This window comes from Sorex araneus, chromosome 7, assembly GCF_027595985.1.
Source record: "Sorex araneus isolate mSorAra2 chromosome 7, mSorAra2.pri, whole genome shotgun sequence".
Lineage (NCBI taxonomy): Eukaryota > Metazoa > Chordata > Mammalia > Eulipotyphla > Soricidae > Sorex > Sorex araneus.
In genome coordinates, this window is record NC_073308.1 from 67,360,006 (window position 1) to 67,387,350 (window position 27,345).

At 41.8% G+C, this 27,345-nt stretch overlaps 1 protein-coding gene across 6 annotated transcripts in view; it reads left to right on the forward strand.

Annotated features, from left to right (window-relative positions):
* INPP4B (inositol polyphosphate-4-phosphatase type II B) overlaps positions 1-27,345 on the forward strand; it is a 709,083-nt gene that overhangs the window by 262,162 nt on the left and 419,576 nt on the right. For 5 of the 6 annotated variants that reach the window (XM_055144517.1, XM_055144520.1, XM_055144516.1 and 2 more), the window contains exon 3: positions 10,172-10,227. The exons of the other annotated variant lie outside the window; for it this stretch is intronic. The gene's annotated coding sequence lies outside the window, so the exon portion shown is untranslated. The remainder of the gene's footprint in view (positions 1-10,171; positions 10,228-27,345) is intronic. 6 annotated transcript variants of the gene reach the window in all.

The following is a 27,345-nucleotide window of genomic DNA, read 5'->3' on the forward strand; positions in this document are numbered from 1 at the left end:
ACACACATATCTGTAAAAAAATACTTTGACCTAAGACTGGTTGACTCCTACTTTGAGCCCTATCAAATGTGGTGTGGTAATTTTGGAGTATGGGTAGGGTATGTGGTTTGAAGTATTGTGTGACTGCAAATGTGTCCGTGCAGTTCAGGAACAGATTCACTAGTGGGTGAGGCTCTGGGTTCTGGAGGTTTTTGGCTACTGGGACTTGGTCCTTTGGGGCAGAGAGGAGTCTCACCTGCACCCCTCCAGGACACCCCCAGTGAAATAGCCTGGCATGGTGGCATGGTTTGGTAAGCATCATGTTGTGCTCCCTTCTGGGAGAGAAGGATGTGCAACCTGTCTTTCATCTCTTAATTCATCAAGTCAAGTTTGAGAAAAGATGGTATTTTTGTAGTATTATTTTAATTAATGTGGACTTGGTCCGTGTAGTCAAGGCTTGAAGGACCTATGTTTATTGAGTTCTGAAACTGTAAGTTGTACTGGCTATGTAAGTAAATCTTCCCCAGTAAAACACAGTAGAAGTTGCTCACTTGTGGCACTGTCCAGTGCAGCAGGCAGGCGTGGTTGCTGAGAGCGGGCTCGGGAGGGCGTACAGGCCGACTGTCCTGTTCAATCTTGAAGGCACCCATCCTTGAACATGCCCTGAGAGGTGGAAGAGAAAAGGGGATAGGAAAGACACAGCAGGTCTAGAAACATCTAGTCCATCAATCACTTTGTCTCCTACCCCATCGACTGAAAGTTGTCATAAGGTGTTGGATATCAACCCTAAGTGTTTTAGGCTTCAATGGTGAGTTGCTCCTTTCCTTCTCCCAGAGAAGCTGGCCATGACCTCGATAACATCCCTAATTTGGTTAAAGTCTATCTTCAACCTTTCCTTTGTATTAGATATTGACCCTAAGTGCTCTAGGCGTCATCAGTGAATTGCCCCCTTTCTTCCTCCCAGAGAAGTTTAACATGCTCTTGCGAGCATCCCTAACTTGGTTAAAGGTTATCTTTAACCTCTCCCTTGTATTTTACCTCTCGCTGTCACAGTTCCCCAAGTCAGTCTTGATTACTTGTAAGCCAAAACTTTCTGGTAATTCTGAACTGGTATTTGTACTGCTTTGTACTTGAAGTGCTGTATATTTGTACCTGCTTTTTAATTTCCCCTATAGCCTTTTTACATTTTACTATAGAGCAATGTTTTTTGCTTAATCACAGAAAGACCATTCATGCTATGCTCCTAATATATGGGAGTTGATTGACTCTGATATATATCTGCTCCTGGGCATAATTTACTTGGTCATAATTACTTGACTCAGGCTTCAGTTGCTGTAGTTCCTAACACCCCAAAAGGGAGGTCCTGCCGTGGGACTGGGATAGACCTGGGCAAGTAGCCAAGCTACCTGGCATCAAAATGGGACATTCTAGAAGGCATAAATGCAGGTTCTTGCTGCAAGCTGTTACAGCCTAAGAGACAGGACCCCCTTGCAGAAGGACAAGCTGAACTGGCCTGAGGACTTAGTCTGGGATTTATGGGAAAAGCCTTGCTTGCTCTCAGAGCCCAGAGAACTAAGTGTTAAAATCCTTGCTTGATCTCAGCCCAGAGAACTAAATGTCCGGATCTTGTCTCTTACTGTGTTTATCCAAACAACTGCAAGTATTTTTTTTCCTTTCTGGGTCACACCAGGCGATGCACAAGGGTTACTTCTGGCTCTGCACTCTGGAATTACTCCTGGCGGTGCTCGGGGCACCATATGGGATGCTGGGAATAGAACCCAGGTCGGTCGCATCCAAGGCAAATGCCCCACCCACTGTGCTATTGCTCCAGCCCCCCAGAGTGTTCTTGAGTTGGTCTCCCCAAGGGAACTTCCTCTGTCAAATGTTTATCTATGTAAATGACCAATCACACCTGGGTCCTTACCTCAACCCCCCTTTACCCGTTCTATAAGGATGCTAGCAGCTCTGCATTAAATAGGCCATTTTTACCATCAGGCTGTGATCCCCTGTCTCCCTGTCTCTCTGTCTCTCTGTTGAGGAGCCCTGGGGAGGTGGGGAGGCGAGGAGGCAGCTCTGGGCCTCCGAAGGCATATACACATTGCAGCAGCAGCCCCTGCGATTTACTGTGTGAACTCACAATGAGGCTGACTTGAATCAAAGCGGCCCGAGAGATAGCATGCCTGTCTGGGTAACTTCACCATTTATACAATGGAAGGGAAAATAGACTTTGGCTAGTCAACTGGTCATTTAGGCCCTGCCGAAGAGGAGTTTTACTGTTATTGTAACAGAACTTGGGGATAGTAAAATAAATATACTTAGAAGAAAGATCAGATAAGCTATTTGAGGCAGAGAATAAGGGGCAAATATGGAAAGAAGGCCTTAGATGTTTTAAGGATATCATTTTGCTGCTGATGAAGAGGAATTTTCTTGTTCAATTGTATGACGGTGGGCTTATTGTGAGTGAGGAGAGGAAACTGGCATTCAAGGGAGAGGTTAAGCGGTTAGAGAAGTTGGAGTCCTGGGAAAGGCCGAGATGGGTGCAGGAAGAGAAGCCTCAGCCGAGAGCATTATTACAGACGTCTCTAGAAAAGAGAAAATTCTAAGAACAGGCTAGGGAATTGCCGGAAGGGTGAATGAGGGATGGTGGAGGCAGAAAAGCCGAAGCAGTGCCAGACTTATATCCGTGCTTGGCATACAGCAAAAGAGAGATGGTATATGACTAAAGCAAGGAAGTAGAGGCATCATACCAGGGTTGTTCTTTATAACTTGATTTCAGGATGGCATTTTATCATTTAAAGTTCAGTGCAAGACACAGAAGCTACTCTAAGTGCTTCCAGCAAAAATGGATTTGCCACAGGGATTAAGTGCTGACAGACTCTTGCAGAGGCCAGAGTTGTGGGCTGTCCTGTGGCTGAGTTATCCAAGCTTTCACCCCAGCCCCAATTCCCACGGCTGGGGCAGCTCTACCCAGGCATGTAGCAGAGCCACTGTCTCCCTCTGCCCGCAGAGCAAATGACAAACCTAGGGGCCAGCTGCCACGCCTGCCACCTCTGCCAGGGGCCATCTCTCAGTGTCGCCGTCTCCCTTGCACTTTTCAGACTTCTTGTCCCCAACAGAATCATACCCAGAACATCAGCACCAGCTAGCTGGGCGGGTCATGGGGGTTGCTTCCTATGCCACGATTTTGGTAGGGAGCAGAATGTGGGAATGGGCCGATGTGGACCCAATCTCTAGAAGAGGCACTCGGGCTTCACATTGATGCCCTGCCTCCCACCCCCCTCCCCGGAAGTTATTGATAATTTCTTCAGTCTTCATCATTTAGCTTTGTCATTTCCCTGTATATCTTATGCTCGTATTTCTGGAAGTTCATCAGAATGTCTAATCTCATTTGATCATCGGTAAACAGCAAATAACTTCTTATCACTCTCCTTTTGTCCAAGGAATCCTTCAGCCTTTTTGTCAGAAGCCCAAAATACAGAACAGATTCAGCAAGGACAGTGGTTTCACATGAGGGTGTTTGGTCATTTGAGCCTCTTCTCCAACTCACCAGACTCTCAGGGGCCCTTCTAGGGACAGCCAAGGAGATAATTTTGAGGATATCACTATTAACTATTGTATGTTTTGTTTTCATATTGGCAAGATCGAGTAGAGAAAAATACAGCAAAGCAGACTGAAGGGGGGAGTAGTCATAGATTTCTAGAGAGAATGGGGAGCAGGAGAAGGGGTCTGGCCAGGGTGTGCAAATGGGAAACTTATGCACCTGAGGGCAAACACCTATGTCTGAGATGTCGTCTAGGTGAGAAAACTAGAGCTGCTTGTTTTATTATATTATTTATTATAATTGTTTACTATATTATTTCAAAATCAACTTGCATTTTTTTTACAATTTTAGTTTCAAAGGGGACATAGTAGAAAGATGAAATATGCACAAGTTCAGGAGGTAGAGAATCCTATTTCAAGAAAAAAAATTATTTCCTTGATAGCACAGCGGGTAGGGCATTTGCCTTGCACGTGGCTGACCCGGGTTCTATTCCTCCGTCCCTCTTGCAGAGCCCGGCAAGCTACCGAGAATATCCCGCCCACATGGCAGAGCCTGGCAAGATACCTGTGGCATATTTGATATGCCAAAAACAGTAACAAGTCTCACAATGGAGATGTTACTGGTGCCCGCTTGAGCAAATTGATGAGCAACGGGATGACAGTGAGAGTGACAGTGACAGTAATGTTTTCTTGGTAACATTTTGTCCTCTAAGGACAATTACAATCCTCTCTTGTAACCTTGAGGATTCTGGACAATGAGCTTGAGTAGCTTTTAGGAAAGAGTCACCCAGAGCTGGGCTTGGTTTTGATGGCAAATCACCTGCCCAATCCTTTATGCAAGTGACTCCCTTGCTGCTTCTTTGTGTAGCATTATTTTTTAAACAGGGAACACATTCAATACTGACTGCTAAATTGGTTAAATCCACATGGCAAGAAGGGCAGCCAACAATCTGGAGTGATTATTTTTTCCTCTTCTCTGTTTAAAAAAAACTCTTTAATGTTAAAAAAAATGGTAATACAAATAATTTCTTGCTAGCTCTGACAGAGCAGAAATTTATAAAATTATGCTGGGGGAAAATTATAAGACCTGACTTCTCTGACTCTAGCCCATTTGGACTTCTGATGGGGGAGACTGGGGTCTATGTACACGTTTCAGAAGTCCGAGGTAACCTGAGTGGCAGCAGGAGGTGTTTTGTTTTGTTTCTTTCCTCTTTCTCAAGTTCAGCATAACCAAATTCAAGGGGGCAATTGAGGAGTTTCAAGAGTATGTTTAAACGTACATTTCAGTATTAAGGAAGTGACTCATGACCTTTACCTTAAATCTTACATGAAGGTAATATATTTGGTTTCAATAAAAATGTATCTTTAGGCAGCTGATGGTGGTGTTGACATTTACACCACACTCGTCATGTTCACCAAGTTAAAATAATACTTCCAAAATTGAGCACTTGGAATAAACCACAATGTATTTAGTAGATGGTGAATTTATTCAAGAACCTTCAACTGGTTCTGTAAAATGTTAATATTAACAGAAAACTTGAAGAGTCAAATACAAAGAAAAACTTCAAATGCGGCTAAGCCCTTATGCTGAGGACTTGAGCCAACACAGTAAGTTCATTAGATCAAACAACAGCTCATTTCAAATGTATGAAAGAGAAATAAAGTTTGACTGTCAACTGTTTGTGGTAGCAATGCCGTTTTAAGATTATAATGACAGACAGAAACACATTGAGATAAAAAATTAATCTATAGAAACTTTCTTGAATAGTGACAAAATGTCAAAAATACAAGCAAAAGCAAAGATAGAGGTTTTATAAGATTGTACTGTTTCACCTTATGTCCAACATTTTATGAAGTCTGGGAATACAGAGATGTTTTAGTTTAGCAGAACAGACAGGCATATAAATTACCAAAGAATTACATGTTATTTTACTCCAAAAGGAGGAGCTGGTGTTTGATGTTCTTATTGTAGAGGATAATCAGGATTATATAGATTTATAGACCAACTTGAGAAAAAGAATATCTGGAAGACCACTGATGAGGAAGATCTTAATATTCTGAGAACCACACATTCATCAGCTAAAATGTAGACTTTTACACAGGTAATTGGAGATTATCAATTATCTAGATCTGGTAGGTTTCTATATCTACCACCTTGATTAGATCTTATCCTGAGGTCAGTGGATCAGTGAGTGATTTCATAGATTTAGTTCACCATTCCAGTTGCTATATTTTGTTAGTCGCTAGATTTTTGTTTTCCTTTTTTTTTTTTTGGTCTTTTGTCTGTTTGTTAGTAGCTATTTTCTTGTATTCCTTATTTACCATGTTTTCCAGAAGTAGGTGATCTCAGGAATCATAATACATATGCAAATGAAGAGAATATCCAACACTTGATCCTAAAAATGTGTTGTGTACTGGGGTTAATGTTCCTGCAGAGTGACAGATAGTATTATACGTATATACGGGAGCAAGAATTTTAAGAAGTGAGGGTTGTGTACTTAAGAGCTGATGAAAGTGAAGCCTAAACTGTTTAAGCCTGTCCAACTGGTCTGGTATCTCCTTGCAAGAGGCACAGCAGAAAAGCCAGTACTGGCTCTCACAGCTCTGGTGATTTGGCCTCCTTGAGTCAATTTCATTGATGGTAGGAGGCGCTGGACCACAGGGAATCTTCCCACAGTCCAGATGTGGAGACACCTCTTCTCATCACGAGGCGCATCATCAGGACCCAGATCCCCAACGTTCTGACCAGAGCTGTTCAGGATGCCTAGGAAGAGGCCACTGGAGCCTTAGAAATGCTGGGTGTCTGCCCCACTCTCGGTGCAGCTGCTGCTTCTCTGCTCTCAAGGGGCAAAGTCGACTCAGAGGCAAAGAAAATTCTAAATTGTCAAAAGGCAGAAAATGATAATGATAGCGTCTTGTGTTGCTTTTCAGGTGGTTAATTATCAGTTGAATTAATGGTCATTTATCTTTCCACCCGCTTAGAAATTCTTCAATTCTAATTTTTAGAAGTTAAAAATCAGAAATGCTTTCTGGAGTAGAAAATTGAGAGAAGGGGGGCAGCTAATTATCCAGGCACACACAGTCAAGTGATTTAGCAAATCAGCTGGCATTGTTTATACCGATAGTAAATATAAGACTGTGTTAGATTTCCTGAACCAAGTATTGATTGTTTATTTTCATTCTCATGTGGATAACTTGGAAAATTAGTCACATGCTATTAATTTCTCAACAATTTTGCTTGTCCTTGGAAAAAAATAGGGCAGTTATGCTATATGTGTATAACATCCAGCGGAATTCTTGATTTTTGGCGAGATATAGTCAGAGAAGTACAGAGAGCGCCACTCTAGATCAGGCCCTGCTCATCAAGGATAAAGACAAGAACAAGATTAGGGATATGAAGCAGGTTGCAGCTTCACCCAAGCCTATGACTAGACTATCTGTGAAAACAACAGAAGAGCCAATTACAAAATTTGTCAGAAAGACCTGGAATTATCAGCCTAGACATCGGGGATGAGTATGTATGTGCTTGGGGGGATTTTTCCTTAAAATTGAGCAATGATGGGGCTGGAGTGATAGCACAGCAGGTAGGGTGTTTACCTTGCACGTGGCTGACCTGGGTTCGATTCCCAGCATGCCATATGGTCCCCTGAGCACTGCCAGGAGTAATTCCTGGCTCTTATTCCTGCAGAGCCAGGAATAACCCCTGTGCATCACCAGGTGTGACCCAAAAAGTGAAAAAAAAACTAAAATTGAGCAATGACATCTAGAAAGATTGACATGGGCAAAGAGGATGGAGCAAGATAAAAGGAATGACGGAGAGTCAAATCTGGGAAAGGGGTGCACACAGAATTCATTGATTTCGATAGTAAGACCAATAATAGTAGTCTGTCATTATTTTGTAAACAGAAATGAAACTAAACATTTTTGTACAGTTATCATTGAACAACAGTCACAGTTTCTGCAGCCACTGCTCTGTGTGTGCAGTTTGTGTGCATTTCATTTATTTAATCCTCACTAAGGGGGACAGAGAGAAAGAACAGTGGGGAGGGCATTTGCCTTGCACACGGGCGACCATGGTTCAATCCCCAGCATCCCATTTCATCCCCCAAGCACAACCAGGAGTAACCCCTGAACATTGCTGGGTGTGACGCAAAAAAAAAAAAAATCCTCACTGTGGCTGATGTAAGTGGCAGCATTGGGGGCATTGTTACCCCTTCTCAGTGCTCTCCTGACATAGAGAACTGCTCCGTTGCCTTCCTTGGGCTACCTCTGAGCAGAACGCTGCGGCCACGGCAGAGCAAATAGCTGACCGTTGTCGCGCTGCTGTGTAGCCTGCTCTGGTTTCTGTGCAGAGGTGGAGAGAGCAGTCTTGGCCATAGAAATGGCCGGAGATTGCTTGTGGTTGGGAAGACCCTGACTGGAATTTTGCTTTTGTTCCAATGCTATGAAAATGGTGAACTTCAGTGGGAAGCAAGAACAAGACGTGCATCCCGCTTTGTGTAGGTGGTGACTAGACCCAACTCTCCCCCCGCAGGTTTTCTGTCTCCGAGTAGCTCCTTCAATCAGGGGCATCATCAGCCAGCCGAGACGCTTTTCTAGGTGCTCAGGGACTTTGGTCCAGTCATCAGCCAACCCCAGGGTTTCTAGTGTTGGCGGTGCTGAGAAAATCATGCAAAAATATAGTCATTTGTCCAGTCCCTCGGGATGAAATGTGCTTCTCTAGATAACTAATGATAATTTGAAGTTATTTCTGACAGTTTAGAATGACTCTCAGTCTGGGAAAGACCAAGAATAAACCCTGACTTCCCAGGAGAAAGTATTTTAAGAAAGTCTCAGTGCACTTTTCAGAACCCAGCGCTCTGCCCCGGACCCCATGAAAATAGGGACTAGCGCTGTCTCTGGTCGCGGTTCATTCTAAACATGCACACATTTTTCTTCTCGTAAGTGAAACTGTGCAAATTAAAATTTAAGAGAGGAATCGAATAAAGAATTCAAATAAACCCAAATATGAAGAATAAAGAATTCAAATAAACCCAAGCAAAGATGCCCTGTGCTCTTTGCATGCCGAAGGTACCATTTATTTTATAATGCCCATGTACAAGCATGAATACATGGGCCTCCTTGTGTGGAAGTTGCAATCACTTTTGATGACTTGATTTGGCAAATGTCTATGACTCAGGATGGGCTAGCGAAATTAGCCTCTTCAATTTTTTTTTTAATTACCACTTCAGTTTTAATTTGTTTTTAAGGGGCTCCGGGCACAGCTGGTGCAGCCAGGGCTTGCTCCTGACTCAGTGCTTAGAGATTGTTCCTGCTGGGGCCCAGGGGGCCGTATGTGATGGTGGGGACTGAAGGCCACACGCAAGGCAAGCACCTTACCCACTGCACTATCCTGCCAGCCCTCACCGCTCACCCGGGATCCCTGTGATGAGGGTTGACTGCAGTGCTAAGCCATCTTTCTAGAATTCGAGACTCAGGATGAAGGTGAGTCTACCACAAACAGCCCCCCAGAGCGTGGCAGCGGGAAAGCAACTTTGCTTTAGTTGTTAAAACGTCTACCCAGTTTTGGCACTTAGAACTTCTAACATCTGGTTTGCCAGGGGAAGTTCGTGGCCATGTCGTCCCATGAAGGCAGATCAGCTCTGGTCACAGAAAAGGATGCCTGTAGCATGGCAATGGCACGGCTGGTTCTGTGTGTTCGGAAAGGCAAATTAGGGGACTGGCTGTTTTCCTTCACTGCAGCCCAACTTCTCAGGATTTTTCCCTTGTTACGGCATTTTGCTAATGAGACTCACATGGAATTTTTACTATAATTTGTCATGGGTTCACCTCACTTTGTTGCTAAAGTTCAAATGTTTTCTACAGCTAGTGTTTTAAAGCGTGTGCTCTAGAAATTGGGGTGAGAGATTGACTCCTTTAAAAATGCTAATTTGTTAAATATTCACGAGTTGCTGGGTCAATTTCCTCTGGGTCAACTTTTGAAATACTTGATTTTTTTTTTAAAGGAGCATTATATAATCCAGGGGAAATGTTGATTTTTGTTCGTTAGATATCAAGACAAATGACTGAGACTATATTGAATTTGTGGAACAGATGACAGTCAGACGAAGAGTAGTGTGTGGTTCTTCTAAGGACCTGCTCCCATTTTCCCCGCACTGATTCGAAGGGGGACTCTGTCTCCAAGCAGCGCCTCCTGGTTATTGCAGAGCCGGGACCACACATTTATTTTAGTATTTATGCATCCTCCCGAGATGGGGCTCATACATATTGTAAGATCGATGATGTAGTCACGGTGCATTCTGAACACTGATAAAATGCAAAGATAAAAGGTCTCCAAAGATAAAAGTTTGTGTGGATCATCTCTTTTTAGACTGCTGATTTGGGGTATCTTAGAGTGAAAGGGTTTCCTGATTCACTTATTTCTTGAGGCTCTGTTTTTTAAATGTATTTTATTTTGAAACACATTAATTAGTGGTACCCAAAATCTTTTATTAGCATGAATATAAAAGAAAACTAACTAATACTTCACAGGATGTTATGTAAGGACTAACACAAAGCCAGATGAAAGTGAAAGGTTTTCTGAAAACACTCGGGGTGAATGGCCTTTGAGGAAAATCCAAAGACTGAAATTTCCCCATCTCTTTTCTTACAGGATCCAGTTCCCTCTGAGAGTGGTTTAGTCTATAGGCGACTCCATCATTTACTCAGGTATTTTGATATATTCCAGTTTTGCTCTTACTCATCTAATATTGGATGATTCTCTTGTTTTGCAAAAAATACATCCTAAATATTTAGGATTATTTTCTTGTGAGTACGAACTCCCTTCTTCCTGCAGCTTGCCTTTTGGTAATCTCTTAATGAAATAATCAGACACGTTCTCTCAAAGTGGCTACCTGCAGATGTGCTAAGAACTAGAAAAATTGTAGTGTGATTAGAACATCTCACGGGGGAGATTTGACATTGTTGGCGCCGGGTGTTCCCTTGAATGTCTGGAGATGTGAGGAATAAACATGAACTGAGAGAGGAGGGCAATTGGGTCCCTGCAGGCTGTGGACCTGGAGGAAACAGGTGAGCCTGAAAAAGGCGGAGAGAGTGGGGGTCATCCCCCTGCCAAAGAAGAGTGAGAGGGTGATTAGAGAGGCAGGTGCGAAATCTCAAGTGTCTTTTTTCATTTTCCTATTAATAACTTGAAACCTTGGATAGCTTTGGAGCAGAGGGAAAAGACGTTGTGTGCTTTTGGAAGGGGATCATCCTGGCTGCACTGTGGAGAGATACTGGGTTTGGGCAGGAGGGCTGCCGAGATCCAGTGGGAGATACAGCTGCTCCCTGCCAGAGATGACTGGAAGGTGGAGGCGTCGGGTTCAAGTCAATATACCCAACAAGGCAGGAAGCAGCCCTGGCATGGAGCTGAGCTGAAAACAGGAACTTCCGTCTAGCACAGCTTTCTTTGAGTTCTGCTGTCCGCGCTGCCTATGGAGCAAAAGGGCTATGCTGTGAAAGCCTAAGGGCTTTCACTTCTGGCTGTGAAATGCAAGTCAATTAAATGATTAGTTATTAAAATGTGCTCATGTATTAAAATGTGGATGCCAATGTCTTCTAGTTCATTTCAGTGTAATCAACGTTCTACTGTCAATATTCTGTTTTTTTTTAATTTTCTCTTTGGGTCACACCTGGTGATATCAGGGGTTACTCCTGGCTCCACATTCAGAAATCACTCCTGGCGGTGCTCAGAGGACCATATGGGATGCCGGGGATCAAACCCACTGTGCTATCACTCCAGTCCCCAACTGATATTCTGAAAGAGACTGAGGACCAGCCTTCATAAATGGCGCTAACGCCGCCTTGTGACTCTTGGTGAGGGACATTTATCATGGGATGTAGTCTCTTAGCTCACTGGGTAGCTGTTTCCCCTTATCCTGACACTGTGGAGTTGACAGCTAATGTGACCTGCTCACAGGCTTGTGAAAAAATTCTGCTCCAGAAAAATTTCATTCCCCTCAGAAGAGGACCGTGCCATTTATTCAGGTGCGGGTTAGAAAACACTAAATCATGGAATAATGTTGAAAGCTCCATCATCAACGTGCACTCATAAAGGAGAAATCACTTCTCTTAGACTACATGAATGTGTACAAACAGCTACATGTGGCAGATTTGCCCAAGACCATTTCAGGTTTATGATGCTAGATAAGCATGTTTTGTTTTGATAAGATTCATCTTTCATCTGACTGATATCCAAGGACTTCCCTAAGTCACAGAGTTAATTTTCCAGGAAAGCTAGTTCATCTCGATACAAAAATTCAGATAGATTTGATGGATACTTCCTTCTGCTTCTTCCCTGCCTTCTTTACTCCCATTATTTCATCCCCTCCCTTCTGGAAAGAATGAATTTCTGCCAGTAATGTATCCTCAGGACTTCAGACCTTCAGACTGTAGTTAGATCTCCTCTCCTCTCCTCCCCCACTTCCCTCCCGTCCCCTCCTCTCCCTATTTTGAGGGAGTGGGAAAGAACATTGCCTACTTTTCTAGACAGCAACTCTACTTCCAGTGACCTGTCATACCTAGTCTTCTAATCCATCACAATATCTACTGATCATTTTAACCCTCTACTCAGAATCCAAATAATTCTCATTGCTTCTCTAATCCAAAATAATCATCATCTCCTTCCTGTGATTTGGATGACGGAGACTTTGCTCCTGAGGCTATACTCTCAGAGTACTCAGAAATACTTCAGAAATATTCCACAGAAGTAGGTAAGTAAGTAGATGGCCACTCGACTGTTCATCACCCAGGGAGAACCTTGTCTTTGTCCCTCAGACCTTTATCCTTCAGTTCCTTAGTCTCTGTGTGATTTGCACCCCATCTCTCTCTCTCTCTCTCTCTCTTTCTCTCACCTACTCTCCTCTCCTTCCCTCCTCCACTCACTGCTTTTCTTGCTGCCTCTCGGAGACGCCGCCCATTTCCCTCATTAATGCCTACTTGCTGTCTGTGATGTCTGTATTCTTTCAGATAACTACATTTGCTCCTTTGCTGATTTGGAATTCTGCTTAACAGTTGTCCAACCAGAGAGGCTGCTGCTGACCCCTTAGCAAAAATAGCGCTTCTCACATGAATTCAGTGATTTCTTTCTGCCTTCATGTCCTTTGCTGAGCACGTTATTCTCTAACCTACATGTGTGATCCTTTACTTGTCTTTTCTCTTCTTCCACTGGTATAGCTGGAAGCTCTGTGACAGTTGGAACTTGGACTTTTGTTCAGCTCAGTCTTCCAAGTATTTAGCATACCGCTTCCTACCTAGAGGTCATTGAGTTACTGTTGATCTAAAGGATAAATATGTTTACAATCCATGCTTCCCGGATACTGGAAAAGGCAAGGTTTCCCTCTAGAGACTTGAGAAAGAATGCCTTTCTGCCAACACCCTAACCCTTCCGTCTGTAGTAAATCTGTGAGTCATTTGCTTCTGTCGTGGTAAGGAAAGACTCTCCTGAGCATGAAGTGCAGACTCAGACCTTTTTCAACATGGTACTTTGTGTTTATTGGTTAGAGTTGGCCTAGATGGTGGCTATGAATATTATTCACTAAATATTTCTGGGTTTCCTTTGGGGAAAATGGCAAATTGCATGCTTCTTTCTTGGATATGAGGTGAGATAAGGTGGTTTTCTGCGGATGAGAAAGTGGCAGATGTAACTTCCAGGAAGGATTATGAGCCTTCACAAGCATGACAAAGCCCCTGTTTTTCTTATTTTTTGTGTATGGAACCTAAATGAGCTCTGCTTCCCAGGAGCCTGGTTTCCCGAGAAAGTGATGTGCATATTCTTTTATTCAACTCCAAGGAACACGGAGGTAAAATTGGAAACTTGTGGTTTTGTTTATGCTGTTGAGATTCTAAAGTTAATGTGCTAAAATAGCAAAATTCAGCCCAGGACTTTCAAAATGTTTTGATCTTAGGATTTTCTACACTCCTAAAATTTAGTTAGTATCCTAGTTCAAGAGTTTTTGTGCGTATGGATTTTAACTAGCATACTTATCATGGTTAGTAATTAAAAGGCAGATCACAAGTAATTTATTAAAGAATAACAATAATAAAGTCATTTCATGTTTCCATAAACCATACTTTTATTTTACAAAATGTACTTTTCCAAATGTATTTGGAGCAAAAGAACCATAAATGGTTTCATAAGAAGAGTGGTATTTATATATACTTGTAAGAATCTTTAATGTTGTTAAAGAGAAGCTAGATGGATTATTTGATCTATATCTATAGCATTCAACTGCTGCCCTTCACTTTTTATTTGTTTTTTTTTTTGAGGGGGGATGAAATCATACCTCACTGTGCTCAGGATTTACCCCTAACTCTGTACTCATTGGGATACTCCTGGCAGTGCTCAGGGGTCCATATGTGGTGTCTAAGATTAAACAGGTGATGGCCATGTGCAAAGCTAGTTCTTTAGTCCCTGTACTATCTCTCCAGCCCCTACCATTTGTTGTTGTGGTTGAAATATATGTAAAAAGTCAAGTCTAATATATAGTCAATAATGTGTTGTTGCTTAATGACAATTGCATAGTCCTGACATGGGTCGCAGCAGATTATATATGTGGCAGTGGTCCTAAAAGCTGTACCATATAGCCCTGGTGTATTGGAGGCTAGACCTTCTAGGTTTATGTAATTAATTACACGCCGTGAGGATGCATAATTCAATTGTATCTTAATCATTAAGCAACCACTGAGACTAGGTAAAAATGAAATGCTTTTTCATCTGTTTCCCAAAGGGCGGTGTATACTTTCCTCTGATACTTCACTGAAGCACTGCAGGTCGTAGCTTCTTAATGGCTGGGCAGTGTGATACCAATCTGAACCCATTAATGAATTTTTCTTACTTTTAGGAGATCCACTGGTTTCTGTTGCACTTGAGAAGGTGCTCCTATGTCTGTCAAAGCACCCACTGGCCACTTCCAAAACATTGACTCACTGAGTTTCACAGTTATTTCAAACTTTACCACAGTCCATTTTGCTATCGTAAATCCTATTTCCTTTAAGAATACTACCAACACCTTTAGGAAAAAAAAAGATGTGATGTATGGAGAAACTATGAATACACTGTCGCCAGAACAAATTTTCCAAACTTGTAACTTTCCTTTGAACACTCAAATTTGATTTGCCGATTACCAACATTATTTTCCTTGCGGTGACAGCCTGCACTTTGTTCATCATTTAGAAGAAATGCTTGGTTCTGCACCTGTCCACACAGTGGCCATAGTTACTTCATTATTCTTTCCAGTAAAAATGATGCTGGCCTAATAGGGCAGCTAGTTTAACTTGCCTCAGAGTCACACGGGAGCTTTCCCCAGAAATGACCCTTATACTTGGCTTCCAGTGACCTTGGGCCATTGCGGTGTGTGTCTTGGGTATTTTCCTCCCCTCCAGTGTGGACCAGGCCTGGTGGCTTGTCCACAGAACGGAAAGGTGAGATGGCATCACTACTGTACCTGGAAAAGACTCTCCTTATTGGGTTCTTCTCCCAGGCTTGCCCCGATAAGGATCATGAACCAATAACTTAATCTTGCAGTAGTCACATGAGTGAGTTTGTTTGCACCTTCCTTCCCAAAATGATCTCGAGACGCCTGGGAGCCCAATTAGCTCATGGATTATAGCACTGTGTGAAATTTGAGCCAGAGAGTCATGCTAAACTGTACACACTTTCATGACATAACTCACAAGTCAACGGGTGCTGTTTGGAGCAGCTAGGTTTGGGGGTAAATTCTTACAAAGTCATTGCTAACTTTTGCCACTTCCTGTTCAAGAGGTGCTTTAGCGTCCTTTCCATTTTTATCATCAGCATATTAGGACGTGACCTTAAATCTCAAGATTATTCATTTTTGGGGGCTTCATCAGTGATAGTTAGACGCCATTGCTAGTTTAATTCTTTGTGAGGAAATATCCAATGTGTCTGAGAACTGCTTGTTGTTGCTGCTTTCATTTTGGCCAGCCACCTTTGTGTTTATTTAGAACACCAATGCAAATGCAAGCATAAAGTAGACATGTCAGCAACAGTGAAAAAGACAAGTAATGAAAAGTTAATGATGGGGGAAGGATTGATCCAACTCCACACACCTCCTGGCAAGTTTCCTAGGACCCCTGTCGATCCAAGGCTTCCACTTTCAGAACTGCTGATCTGGACCATTGAGATGTTACAGCAGATGAATTGTTAATTTGCTATTCCTGGTATTGATGTTGCAACATGGCACAGATGTCCTAAGAGATGGCAATGTGAAACTCTCATTATTTTTCAAAAAGGAAAGAGGTTCTGGGGGTCAGTTCATGATCAGGAAGCATGTTTGTGTGCACTGGGACACCCCCCCCCACCACCACCATTTGAATCCTCATACCAGCTAGTGCCCCCGGGGGTAGCCTGCAGCACTGCTCAACCTGTATGATTCAGCATTTTCTGGGCCCCTGAATTGTCAGGCCTAGTTCACTGAGAATGACCTGGAGTTGGTCCCAGACCCCCAGAGCACTGTGTGGGGCACAATCCGTCAAAACAAAAAGATGATAAATAATGAGCAAGGTATGTTTTTTAGGGTCCTGAAATCTTCCTATGGCAGGGGATGGAGAAAGAGAGAGAGAGAGAGAGACAGAGACAGAGACAGAGACAGAGACAGAGACAGAGAGCATGCTTGACTGATGATAAAGTAGGGATGGCTGAAGCATTGTTTAGCTTCTGTGCTCATTGTCTGAATCTAAGATGAAATATAGTAATAAAACAATTTCAATTCTCACTTGCAGCTGCTTTCTGAATCTCACTTTTTCCTATAATTAAAATGATTAATTTCTCTTTTGTTTTCAATTTGATGGGATTCCAAGTCTTTGGTGCCACTCATCTCTCCTGCGTGTAATTGTCAGTATTCCCACCACTAAGAAAGAACCCTTCCTCTCCTTTCTCTCTGGGAAGCACACTAATTTTTATCGAGTCTAGCAGTCAGCTTCGTGGTTTCTTGCCAGTTAATTTTCTCTAATTTGAATATTATTTCTTCATCTTTAAGAAAGATATTGCAAATGCTTTTGGTATATGCACTTTTGTTTTTTGTAAAGATTTTATGCACAGAACCCTGGTACAAGTTTGAATAAGATTTATAAATGTTTCCATGTACACATTTCACGTGACCCTATTATGATTAACTTTGTTATTATAATGATAATAATACTCCATGGAATATAGAAGATAAATAAAATGGATTGTCTTTTCACAAATATAAGGTTATTGCAGTTTTGTTCATTTTTATTCCTTTAATGCACTCAAAGCTCTCATGGGTGATATTTAAATTTTTCTGAAACATCATGAATGGACAATTTCAACCCTCTAACTTGCTTTCAAACATCTAGTTGTGGGTATGTATAAGTTAAATCGATTTTATTGTGTGAAATTATGATTTCACAGCACAAGAAGATCCAAATATTTTTAAAGTTAAAGTTTATTTACTGTAAGTGAATTTTGTCTACACTATTAAACTTATAGAATGATGAAAAAATATGTTTATTATCAGGCTTCTTTTTTGCATGCTGCACCATATATTTTGTAGATTTTAAGTTCTTATATATGTATCCAGGCAGTACTCAAATTATTAAACAGAAAGGGAAAGCAATGCTAAGAAACATACTGGAAATGTTGTATTTGTTTTGTACTTAAATCTTATATTTATAAGTAATGAGAGTGACATGTTTTAAATTCCTAAGGACTTATTTTTAAAAAATTAGTCCTACTTCTGCTGATAGTGCAAAGCCGTCTGCACTAGTTTAAAATGCAAATGGCGTCTCCTCTGCATCCAGCTCAGGCTGTGGCCCAGGCCAAGTCGACTTGCTTATCCCAAAAGCCTATGAAATTGCAGCCTACCTGCTCCTTGGCAGCTGGATTGGATACTGATTTTTACCAATATGAATATATTGGTCAGGTCTTTGGTAGGATATTGTAAAAGACCATTTCCCCTCCTTGATGACTACCTAAAACACTTCTTAACAAGGCAATAGAGATATCTGAAAACATGTGTTTTCCTGGCCTGACTCTTTTGTGTACTTAGCACTTTTTGGATGTCACCATATGTCACCGTCATCCCGTTGCTCATCGATTTGTTCGAGCGGGCACCAGTAACGTCTCTCATTGAGAGACTTATTGTTACTGTTTTTGGTATATCCAATACGCACGGGTAGCTTGCCAGGCTCTGCCGCGCGGGCTCGATATTCTCGGTAGCTTGCCGGGCTCTCCGAGAGGGGCGGAGGAATCGAACTCGGGTCGGCTGCGTGAAAGGCGAATGCCCAACTGCTGTGCTATCGCTCCAGCCCCACTTTTTGGACACAAGTGAAATTTTTTTTTTTTAAATAAAAGTGAACTTAAGTAGTATAGATACAGCAGACTATTCTTTGCAGACTCTTGTCTTCTGGGAGCCAGAGAAGGGTCACTGGATATACATTTATTGATAACTTTTATATTTAATGGCTAGGAACTTCTACTATTAAGAGTCGGGTTCTAGGCTATTACTACCCTCATTTATTATTTATAAAGCTCTGTAAATGTAAACGGTATTTAATGTTAGATAAAATTGTGCCAGACAAATTGCTTCCCTGAGGACCCTCGAAGTTGAAATCGGGGGAGAACAATGCGAGAGGGAGACTGGGGGAAGGGTGGGCCTGATTAAGGACTGCAGACCTGGGGGGAGGGTGGGCGTGACTAAGGACTGCAGACCTGGGGGGAGGGTGGGCGTGACTAAGGACTGCAGACCTGGGGGGAGGGTGGGCGTGATTAAGGACTGCAGACCTGGGGGAAGGGTGGGCGTGACTAAGGACTGCAGACCTGGGGGGAGGGTGGGCGTGACTAAGGACTGCAGACCTGGGGGGAGGGTGGGCGTGACTAAGGACTGCAGACTTGGCGTTGCTTTGCTCTGTAGGTGGATTGTAGGGACAACTTGAAAGCTGAGAATGAGTCGGAGACTTGGAAGCCACTCAGTAAAATGAAGGACGGAACAAGAAGCAAGGAAAGGCATCAGACCAGGAAAGTTTTCAGGCCTTGAAGTGCGAAACCTACATCCTCAGCCCTGACATTTCTTCATGTTCTGTGCCGACTTTGGGTCTCAGAATCGCGTCTTTTTCATCGTGTTCCAAGCCCCTGGTGTCGGTCCTCAGAGGATGTCGTTCCCACGGGAAGGAAAATACCTGGGAAGGGCCTGGTTCGATCCCTGGCATGGCCATGTATGTCTCTCACAATTTAAGCAGAACTTCAGCAATATAGGACTGAGCATCAGAGTGTGGGAATCAGTGGGCCTGAGGGCTTGGCTTTGCGACTCTAGCAAGTGCCTCAAGTATTTCTGCTGAAAAATCATATTTTGAGAACTTTTATCTCAAACCATTATTTTTCTTTCTTCTTTTATTTTGTCCTTGAGATCCCAGCTCAGGATCATCTTAATTCTCATCTTTAAAATCAGACTCTCTGGGCTGGAGCGATAGCACAGCGGGTAGGGCGTTTGCCTTGCACGCGGCTGACCCAGGTTCGATTCCCAGCATCCCATATGGTCCCCTGAGCACCGCCAGGGGTAATTCCTGAGTGCATGAGCCAGGAATGACCCCTGTGCATTGCCGGGTGTGACCCAAAAAGCAAAAAAATTAAAAAAATATAAAATAAAATCAGACTCTATATTTCCTTACCTAGGAATTTTAAGTTTGCTTCATTTTTTCTTTCTTTTCTAGATCACAACTATGAATCTCATCAAATGTCATGTGTACACTCCCACTTCTGTTTTCAGCAGCCATAGGAACTGTTGTTATTGTGCTAAATTTGAACACCTACTCATGTAAGACAATCTGGCAACTGATTTTAAATATATTATCTCATGAATTAATATCATTAAATAATACTTTTAATCTAAAATTCTTAGACTATCTCATAAAATAGCACAAATTAAGAATTTCATTTGCAGCAAAGTAAATTACTTTGCAGGATTATAGAAGGCACACAAATAAGGGTCTATATGACCCCAAAATGTTTGTCCTTATTATGTTCAACTAGCATTCAGATCCTACATGAGGATGACTTCTAATTTATTTTATTTTTATTTATTTTTTTTACTAATTGTTTTTTTTTACTATTATTTTTATTGAGTCACAGTGAAACACACGGTTATAAAGTTGTTCATGATTGGGTTTCAGGAATATAATGTTCCACAGCTTCATTAGTGTTCATTTCCCACTACCAATGTCCCCAGTTTCCCCTACCGCCTCTATGGCAGGCTCTTTTCTTCTCACTCTCTCTTTCTTTCTCTCTCTCTATCTCTCCCCCTCTCTCTCTCTTCTTTAGATTATCAGGTAAATCCTTTTGCCTACTTTCAACACTCAGTTTCTATCCAAAGTTATCATTTCCAACTATTATTGTGAAGACCACTTGGAGAGGCCATGCCCAGTGACTTGATCATTGTAATAGTGAACTCTCTAGTCTCTCAACTAATAATAGTCTGTATACTGCAAAGACTTGCTCTATGATGAGGTGTCCTCAGAGACCAAGTCTTCATGCTATAGTGACCTAATAGTTATCAGATTCAGCAGGGATGGATAGTTAATCTAGAAATGCTGCCAAGACAATGAAATACCTTTACCATACTTTGAAACAACGCACAAATCAAGAGCAGTGTGAAAAATGCTCATGGAACATTTCAGAAGAAAACATAAGGCACCAAAGTATAAACTCTGTAAATGAATAAATACAAAGACCTGATGTAAGATAACTAAAAAGGGTCCGAGAGATCACTCAAAGGGCTGGAGCTAATGCCTGGCATGCATAAGGCTCTGGTTCCTAACCCCCAATCTGCACAGTCACCTACACACCACCAGCTATTGTCCTAGGAACCTGCCCCAAGCCCCCAGCTCTAGCAGCTCGACAGAAATGGACCCAGTACTGATTCTGTCAGCCAAATATCACTGGGAATGGCCTCCAGAGTCCTCTCACCCAAGCTGTTCATGGGAGGCCCCCAATACAAGCTCAAGAAATTATAGACAAAATGAAAGTGAACCCATAAACCAAGGGAATTATTTGCAGTGAATATGAACGAGGGAGGATGAGTTTAGGACATAATCAGCTCTGCCAGAATTTCACAGTTCACAAAAGAAGTAAAGCAGATGGCCAATATGTTTATGGAAATATGCTCATATTTCAAAAATAATAAGGGAAATTAACATGTGGATCAGCACAGTATAACTTCACACACATCAAATTAGCATAAAGTACTATCTGAGAGTTTTCGGTAATGTCAGTCCCTGGGAATTCTGGAGTGTGCTGGTTGTTGAGTGATAAAGTTTCACGATATAGGAAAAAGTTTGAAATACCTATCCAAATGAAAGTTGATACCTATAGCTTATTAATTCTATTTCTATGACATATGCTCTTGAACATCTCAACAGAAGTAAAAGAAGATGTGCCTGAAAGGAAGCTGAGCATACATTACTTGTAATAGGAAAATATTAGGAACTAGCTATGTGTCCTTGGTAGGTTATTTGATTACAAATTTTTGTTGTCTACACACAGAAATGGCAGAATCTCGCATGGCATACCCTGGCAAGCTACCCGTGGCATATTCAATATGCCAAAACCAGTAACAATAATGGGCCTCATTCTCCTGACCCTGAACGTGACAGGGACAAATGAGACGTTACTGGCGCCCGCTCAAGCAAATCCATGAGCAATGGGATGACAGTGATACAGTGATACAGACAGTGATACACAGAAATTATTCTTCAGTTAAAACATACGAGCGAAATATGTATGCCCATCATGAATCTGCCTCCTAGGCATCATGTTGAATGAAATTACTAAATCACATTATTACTTTAACAAATTAAAAATATGCAGGAATCCTATATGTTATTTTTATGAGCTAAATTAAATATCTGGACAAGACAAACATATCAGCTTTAGGATGATGACAATCTCTGGGGAGGGAGGGAGGGAAAAGAGATGGGGTCTCATTTTTTATGAAACTTTCTGTTGTGCTATAATTGCTATACCTTTAGAAAATTGTTTTGTAGACTCATGCAAAAGCAAATTTATGCCTTTTACAGAAACTAAATTCGTACACAATCAAATCTTATTTGTAGTACAATTCAATACCCTGAATAGCATTTGGGTTAATTTAGAACGCTGATTTTCCTAAGAGAAATTCACATCAATACTATAAACATACTCTGTGTTTCAGACCTATTATTTTACTGGCATCTAATACTGAAAATGGTTTTTAATTGGTTTTGCTAAAAGAAATTTTAGCAGTACTCCCAAATGAAGAAGAAATGTGATTTTTCTTGTATCTTGCTATCTTAGACCTGTGTAAAAATAAAAATGATCTAAATTACGAATGTTTAACTTGTCTAATGTTTTCATATTTTGATACTGACCTGAGATGTTCACAATAAACTAATTTCATATATAGAGTGGAAGGTAGTTGGGGGCAGGGAATGATAGATTCTCTGCTTTGCTTCTGGTGGTGATGTGAGTACTTAGCACTCTGAATGTTATTATCACTCACTGTTAAGTTACAGTGGATACTTGTTTTAAATTCTGCAGCTGAAAAAAGCTCATTCTTGGTTTAAATGCATTTCTAGACCTTTGGCGTGTTTTAGCCAGATGTTTCTCTTAACCATGTAACTCCCTTATTTCACCATCAACTGAGATAATATGACTCAGGCCTACAGTTGACAGAAGTTAATGGCAGGACATTAGCTCACCACTTACAACTGTCTGGGTAATAAAAATGATATCACCAATGTTTGCTACCATAAGATCAAGGAATAATTACTATGTCACAAATAAATTAGAATTCTCTACACTAATATGTCAACTTTGGCTTGGATGAATACTCTTAAGATTGACCTTCATTGTTTCTATAGGTGTATCTCAGAGCATATCTGTCTTGGAATATTAATTGTTACAGATTTACTCTTTACTGAAAGGTACATGGTCTCTTGTTTTTTCCTAGACATTCTTGTATAATCTTTTATGAAGGGCTTGCTTAAAAATGAGTTCTATGTCAGCATTTGGGGGAGTGAACATAGTGTATTCAAAGTAAACCTCAGGTAGGGTAGAAAATCAAAATGTACACTATTTAATTATTTATGCACTATTTTGTGATCCATAACTATGTAGAGCCCCCCTCAATGTATACAACTATATGATTTATACAACACAGGTTTATTATTTCAAGTTTCTTTTGATCCAGGACTTAGGAGCCTGGCAAGCACTTTCATACGTTTATGGTCAAGGTTTCAGCTAGGCTTGCATGGATTCATCCGAAGGCCTGACTAGGGTAGGAAGATGGTCTTCCTGATTTCTTCAGTGGGCTGGTCTGGTGAATTGCTTGCATATCCCCTTCACATTGCAAATGGCTTCAGCCTGAGCGAGTGAAATACAGGCAGGGCAGACGGCACTGTGGGCTTTTATAAACTCACCTTGGGTGCCACAAACTCACATTTGTGCAGTGTCTTATGGAACAAATGGGCTCTGCCTGATCATGTGAATGTGAATCATCTGAGTGTGTCAGTGCTAGGGAGACATGGGTGTCAGGAGAGACCAATTACAGACCAGTTTCTATAAACTGCAGAGGGAATAGCATGTGGTGATGGAAAAGAACACAGTATCTTGAGTTTGTCACACATCAGTGAGACTCTTACCCACTTAAGATAATTTCTGATTTTTAGAAGATGCTATAACCCAACATTTGTTGATGAGTGTTTTTCTGTATGAAAACTTTGTTCATAGATGACTGGATAAAGAAACTATGGTAGATTTACTCAATGGAATACTATGCAGCCACCAGGACAAATGAAGTCATGAAATTTATTTATAAATGGATCGACATGGAGAGTATCACGCTGAGTGAAATGAGTCAGGAGAGAGACAGATATAAATGATAGCATTCATTCGTGAGATATAAAAACATAGTATGAGACTATTACCCAAGGACAGTAGAAACGCGGGCCAGGAAGACTGGTCCATGGTTAGAAGTTTTTAACAAGTTGAGAGAGAGGACAGTTAGGATGGAGAAGGGAACACCATGATTGCAAATTATCACTCTGGGCTGCTGAAATAATTGGCTGCTGAAAGCAGGTAAAGGGATATACATGGCAACCTTTCAGTATGTGTATTGCAAACCATAATGCCCAAAAGAAGAGAGCACACATGTTATATATGGAGAGAGATAGAGAGAGAAGTAAAGTGCTTGCCATCTTCCATGGAGATGGGCGGGGGGGGAGGGATGGGAAGGAAACTGGGGACATTGATGTTGGGAAATGTACACAGACAGAGGGATGGGTGTTGGAACATTGTATGACCTAAACCCAATCATTAATACCTTTGTCACCATGTGTCTCATGGTGATTCAATAAAAAATAAAAATTATGAAAAAAATAGAAAACTTTGCAAGGCAGCAGGTGGCACAGATCATTCATTGTCTTGAAGAGCAGCGGGGTGTGGTGTCTCATGTCTGGACAGTGGGAGAACAGTAATTAATGGACGAGAACTGGGATTTCTCTGTCTTAAACTTTGGGTCATGGTCATTACTTGTGAGTTCAGGAGTGCCTCAAGAGATGAGGAAATGCTGATTGTTGGAACCGCTCAAGACATCATCATATTGAAATCTGGAGAGATGCCACTTTAAAAAATAGCCATTTCAATGGAAGTTGCACATACTCATTGTATTTAAGACCTATGCAAGCATTCTCGAGGCAATCATGCTAATAAGCAACGTCTGTTGCTAATTTACTTCCACATACATATTAAGCTTATTATGTTTAAGAAAGAGGAAATGCATTCTTTTATCCAAGTCAGCTGAACTGTGGCTATAAACCTGGAACTTTAATATGTAAACCAAGAGTGGGACAGTGAAAAGTGAGCAGCTCTATTTATGTATTGGGAAGGTTTGGGGCCACGTGTGCTCCTGCTCAGGGCCTACTCCTGGCTCTGTGCTCATGGATCACTCCTGGTGGGACTCAGGGGACCATCTACGTTGTGGGGATAGAACCAGAATCAGCCACATGCAAGGCAAAGGCCTTACTTGCTGTATTATCTTTAACCCTTGTTTGGTTGTTTGTTTAATAAATTATGGCTCAGCGTGATGTTCTTATATCTCTTTCAGTGGAAACAGTGTCCCTTGTCACCTGAGGGTGGGCTACTAGAGTAGATGCCAAGATCAAGTTGAGATGTTTAGAAGAAGAGATCGAGGTCAGAGTCTCACTATCTGGTTTCAGACCAACACATAATTCACAAGCTTGCATTGTTTCTGACGTTTGACCAGATTGAAACGAAAACAAGGATGCACCTGGTGTATTTCTGCAGCATGGGATCACATTTCCTGGAGATATTTTACTACCTGGTTCCAGGAAGCCAACTGTCTGATCTTATCAGCTGCACAGCATCAGATATTTTTATAGTTTACTGTCCTTTCTGATTTATAACACCCGAGTCAGGGCTTCTTCCAGGTCATTCAACTCAGAGACCAACGCCCAATCTAAATAAGTCCCTTACTGCCCTGTAAGATGACACTCAGGACTTTGGCTTAATGATCCCTATGGCAATTTTTAGAACAAAAGTACTGTTTAAGTTGTGGCTCTCAGTTACTTGTCTCTTAGGAAAAAAGCAAGAAAAGCACCTGAGGAAAACAGCTTTCACAGAGGCTTATCATTGGAGAGTCAGTGCTCTTTCTGGCCAGCAGTACAGTATATTTTCTTGCCCATGTTTCTCAAATGACTGGAGGGCTGGAATGGTGAGGGTCGTTGCTGCCTTTTTTATTTTCCCTTTTGGAGCCCATCCTTTGTAAGCTAGTTGAAGTTAATTGATCAGATTTCTGGAACAGTGATTAGAGGAAAGTACTAAATATAATAAGAGGACTTAATATTAAAATGTAGCCAGGGCTTAGGGACAATTACAGATGCAGCTCCATATCTCCCAATGGAAACAATGGAGAATGATTGTTATCACCGGATCTGGAGAGGGAGAGGAGGGGAGAGGTAGCAAATTCTAGGATGAGACAGGTCAGTGGCCAGGAGCTGGAGTTTGGACAGAGGGATGCAGCCAGCCAGCAGGGACAGAAAAAAAATAAACGTCCTCATTCAGTCTCTCTGTGACCTCTCATCTCTAATGAGGGTCTAACCCAACTGGAAATCCATGGATGCTGTCCAGATTGGCCAGACTTGGGGGCACAGAGCGAGAGACAGGCTCAGGGTGCAGACGTGGAAGGACTACAAGCACAAAGGCGCTCTTACACCAGGCAGAATTCTAGTGAAACCTGTGTGAGTTTTGTGACTTCACAGGAAATGAAAAAGCTGAACCGTGTGTGGCCTTGAGTGGCTGAATTTAAACGCTCTCTCTGGCCTTGACTTTGGGCAGGTGACTGTCCTCTCTCTGGGATTTGTCTGTCAAAGAAGATGCTCGTGGGGCTGAACTAATGAGATTGTTGGGAGGAATAAATGAACGGGGTGTGGAAGGCACTTATATGGTGGCTGGCACACAGTAAGCATTACGTATCTGTCTTTGCTGGTCGCATTTCCTGAATCCCATACAGCATCCCCTAGTTACTCCGTCCTTAGGACGAATAATGCACATTGAGTTAAGTTGGATTCCTGTTGTTTTTATTTCTCAGTGTTCTTTCACTGTGTGACTATAACCTGGGATTCAATATCCAGGTTGTAATAATTGAATTGGGATCCTTAGGGCCCTCACTTCCCACAAAAGGAGGCTGGGAACATTTCCCTGAGTATCCATCCTCATAACAAGTGGGAAGGGTGGTGAATTCATTCACGGAGGAAGATGACTTGTTGGGTTGACTCTGTGAATTAACGTTGTGATGGAAAAGTTTAGTCAATTGCTCCTGCTTCCTCTGCTGAGTTGAATCCCTTTAGGAATTTCTTTAGAATGCGTTTTAAATGTGCTTATTGCACAGAATGGTAAAGACAAAAATGAATCTTTGATTTGGAACATTGCTTTTCCCAGAGATTTGTGATCTAATTAAGCAATTTCCCAATAAAATAAGCATCTTAATTTCCACAGTAACCAAGAAATGCCAGGATAATATTAACAACCAGCACTTCTAAAGCACACTACCGTTTACAAAGGGCCTCCATGTGAGTTGCTTTCATAGTTTTGAGTTTTTGTTTTAATCATGAAACCCTTTGGACGTTATATATAGTCCATATAGTCCCAAAATAATGGAGGCTGCTGGCTCAAGCTCGTCTGAGCAGTTTTCTTCCATCCTGCTCTAACTCCAGGGGAAATGGGAACTTCCCTGGTTTCATTCAGCACAGTGAGAGGGCTGAAGTTCCAGGAAGGACAGTGTGACGACTTCTCTCCAGGTCTCTTTCTGAATTCCCTTCATTCCTTGGGGGCTTGGAGTGGGGGCTTGCCACCCCGCTTCCTTTTAGATCTCTCTTCTCAATGCAGAAGGTGGGGCCTCAAATCAGTCAAATCAGGAGACCTTGGGGGAGAATGGAAAGGGTTCTTCTCTCTCCGTTTCATGCGTTCATGAGATCTGTAATGTGACCAGTGGTCCATGTCCAAGAGTTACTGGAGTCTGGGATTTCCAGTTCTCCACATCCCTCATTATATAATCCAGCAATTTCTCCCCAAATGGTGGATATAACTACTTTGAGAGCAGAACACACAGTCCTTTCAGCAATAGAGTTTCAAGAGAACTTTAAAGAGATTATGGCCTCACTAAAGTTAGCCTTATTTCCAGTAGATCTTTCTATACATAATATTTAAAATAGTCTCAAGGCATATGTATGTGTGATTTTTTTATAAAATAGGAGGCA